Raw genomic sequence first — 4219 nt, 5'->3', positions numbered from 1 at the left:
CTTTCTCCCGCGGAGCGGCTGGTAGTTTCGAACCGCTGACCTTAAGGTTCGCAGCCCAATTCGTAACCACTACGCTACCAGAGCTCCTTATTACACTCCCATAGAGTGAATAAAATGTATTAAATGATATAATACCTGCTCAAACACAATTCCCTACTTTTTAATGGCCTCTTTAAGCCAGTTCATCACCTCAGAGTATTTAGCTAGAATTATTACCATGAGTCAAAATTTGACTTGACAACAAACAATAATAATAATAATAATAATAGCATAAATGCATTGCAATCTAACACAGACAACAAAAGTCTAGCAGAGAAAAATCTGTTATACTTTAAAACAAATGGTTCACTTAATAATGTGAAAACACAATTATTTTAAAAGGTTAAAATATACACTAAAAACACAAAATTGTTCTTATGGTTAACTGTCACTAAAACTTTTTTTTTGGAAAATATTTAGAAAGATGCCTAATTAAATTTGGAAGTATTTAAATGTTGCCCCTCAAACCCTAGGAACATTGACTCAGTGAAATATTTTACATGCTTATTTTTATTTGTAAGACTTTATGTAATTGTGCTTTATGGAAAGGTGTTGCAGATACAATGATTAGTCCACTTTCCCCTTGTGGCATTTTAAAACAGCCTTCTTTTTGCATAATTTATTAGAATCTGGAAACACTGAACAGATTGTCCCAACGTTCATCATTAAAATGCAGATGAGGAGAGTAGAAAATATAGCATAGTTACCCTGAAACAGAAGTTCACAAAAGGATATCATTGGATGTGCCCAAAACATTTTCTTTTCAAAGATGCAGAAACTCTGTGTTGACTGTCTCTCCACCTCTGCTCTGAAAGAGCTATAATATTGGTATTTTTACGTCAAATATGAAATAAAGACTAAAATAAACACTGCTGCAAGGCAAAGGAAAAGATTTGTGAATCAAACTTAAAAATCCCATTCAAAATAAAGGCTTAACTACAATTTTTTAATTTAAGAGATTAATAATTAATCTCCACCTTGTAATACAAATTGTGTAAACAGTGATAAATGACTCCCAGAAATTTAATTTGTTTTTTTGGAAAGCAGAGTAAATATTAGATTTCCATTCCTTACTATTGATATGAATTAGATATTCTAGAGGAAATCACTGTGTTAAAAATAATGAAATTATTTAAATTATGATTCTAATTGAACATGATTTCAGTATCATTGATATCTTTACAATGATATTTACCAGAAAGATTTTCACTATTTGTTTGTGCTGTTGTTGGATGCCTTCAGATACATTTCAGCTTATAGCAAACCTTTGTACAAAAAAAACCAAAAAGTGTCCATACTTTTGCCATTCTCACAACCATTTGCATGTTTAAGCCCATTGGTGTAGCCACTGTGTCAGTCCATCTCCTTGAGTGTCCTCCTCTTTTTCTCTTACCTTTTACTTTACCAAGCAGGATGTCTTTCTCAGGGATTGGCTCCTCTTTTTGTTGTTGTTGTTAAGTGCCATCGAGTCAGCTCAGACCCACAGTGACCTAGTATAGGGTTTCTGAGGAGTGGCTGGTGAGTTTGAACCATTGACCCTGTGGTTCAAACCAACCTTGTGGTCCTGCACCTATCCCACAGTGCCACACCAGGATTTATTCACTCTATGTGGGTGGAAATGCACAATCTCAGCAGGAGATCAAACCAGACTGAATCGGTTCAAAGCCCTGCATTCAATGTACTTAATATTTATGGAAAGATAAATATGATAATTCCCGTGCTATGAACCACAAGGTCAGTGGTTGGGACTGGTTTTGATAACATGTCCAAAGTACATGAGATGAAGTCTTGCTATCCTTCCTTGTTAGGAACATCCCTACTCTACCTGTTCCTTATTCATTGTCCAGCTTTCACATGCATATGAGACAAATGCAAATATGATGACTTGGATTTCTATTGTTGTTGTTGTTAAGTGCTGTAAGTCAATTCCATCTCATAGCAATCTTGTGTAGTGTTTCCAAGGAGTGACTGGTGAGTTTGAACCACATACCTCGCAGTTCAAACCAACCTTTCAGTCCAGTGCTTTACCTTATAGCACCACATAAGGACTCTATGACTTGGATTAGAAGCATTTTATTATTCAAACTGCTATCTGTTTTGAATGCTTTAAAGAGATCTTGTGCAGCAGAGTTGAGGCTTGAATTTTTGTTTGAGTTCTTTCAACTTGAGAAATGCCGAGCATGTTCTTCTTTTTTAGTTTTATAACTCCAGGTCTTTGCACATTTCATTATAATACTTTACTTTTTCAAGCTGCCCTTTGAAATTTTCTGTTGAGTTCTTTTACTTCATCATTTCTTCCATTTACTTTAGATTCTCTATGCTCCACAGCCAAGTTCAGAGTCTCTTCTGACATCCATTTTGGTCATTTCTTTCTTTCTTGTCATTTTATTGACTTTTTGCTTTCTTGTATGCTATCTATGATGTCATAATACAATTCATCTAGTAATTTGTCATTCGTTTTCAACCTGACAATCATGAGTTTCTCTATCATCTCATTTCACAGATCTAGTTGATTTTGTTCTTGTGTATTCCATCTTATTAGGTCCATATGTACACTCACCACTCATGTTGTTGAAAAAAGTTATTTGCAGTGAAAATCTTTTTGGTCTTGTAAAATTCTATTGTGCGAACTCTACTGTCATTTCTATCACCAAGGCCATATTTTGTAGATACTAATCTTCATTTCACTATTTATATTCCAAACACCAATGATTATCAATGCATCTTGATTGCATGTTGGATTAATTTCAGACTGCAGAAGTTGATAAAAATACTTTATTTCTGCCTCTTTGGCATTACTGATTTCTGTATAAATTTGAATAATGGTCATACTAATTGGTCTTCCTTGTAGGCCTTTGAATATCATCCTAGCACTGATAGCATTGTACTTGAGAAAGCATTTTGAGATATTATTTTTGACAGTGACTGTGATACCATTCTTCATCAATTTGTCATTCCCAACATAGTAAATTATATGTTTATCCCATTAAAAATGGCTAATACCAATCCTTTTCAGTTCACTTCTGGTTACTCTATGCGTGCAGAGTAGAACTACTCCATAGACTTCAAGATTGTGACCTTTCAGAAGCAGATCTTTAGGCCTTTCCTCTGAGGGTTCTGTGGTTCAAATCACCAGCCTTTGGCTAGTAGTTGAGTGTTAACCATTTGTACCACTCAGGGATACCTACAAAAAGTAATAAATATTAAATAAAAATAATCACTAACTACAAAAAGAAAATTTACTATCTCTACTGATGGAACATTGATACAATTATAGCTAGGCTTTATGTTGATGTTATTCCCTAGTATTTTTCTTTCTGTTCTTATGATGAATCTGGTGGGTATTGACTCATTAATTGGTCTTTTAGTCATTTCATATGCCAGGATTCCCAGTCTAGTGTAAAAGAGTAGAATTCTTAAACTAGAAAAAGTTCCCTGCTCCCTTTGAACTGTCTCCCACACACAGGAGGACCTGAAGAAGACTGAGTTAGATATTTCTTAGTGTGAGTACACATCAAGTTGTGGAAGGCCTCTTTTCTCAGTCTATTCATCACTTCAAAGAATATTGGGGACAATTGCTGGAGAGGTGGCAGAGTCAACAGGGATTCTTAAGAGGAACAAGAAGTATTTGCAGAAATCAGTGCTGTCTATCCGAAAATGTCTCTAGGAACCTATGTTTGAATCTGAAAATAGATTTCTATTTGAATAAGAGTTTTTATGCAATGTGTAATTTCCTCTAATAACCATTCTCCTCATTTTCATTAAAAGATCTAACCTTACTGAAGGCTTGTATGCTGTCTAGTGATTCTGACTCATAGCAACACTATATGACAGAATAATATTATCCCACAGGGTTTTCTAGACTATAAACTTTATGGGAGCAGATTGCCAGGTATTTTCTTCCTCAGAGCCATTGGGTAGATTCCATCCACTGACCTTTAAGTTAGCAGTCAAGAGCTTAACCATTGCACCATCAGGGCTCTTTTCTGAAGACTATTATGGCTAAAACTTTTTATGACTTCTGACTGGCTTCCTTTTCTTCCAAACAATTGAAAGGTACATAGGGTTCTTTTGGGGGGAACATTTTATTATTTACCATCTGTTTTGCTTAATCCTGTGGCCTTCTATTGTGTCTATAATTCATCAAACATCCTTTAAATTTATTTTAATATTTTTGTAA

The sequence above is a fragment of the Chrysochloris asiatica genome, unplaced genomic scaffold, assembly GCF_000296735.1.
Source record: "Chrysochloris asiatica unplaced genomic scaffold, ChrAsi1.0 scaffold00205, whole genome shotgun sequence".
Classification (NCBI taxonomy): Eukaryota; Metazoa; Chordata; class Mammalia; order Afrosoricida; family Chrysochloridae; genus Chrysochloris; species Chrysochloris asiatica.
Note: the sequence above shows the minus strand (reverse complement) of the source record.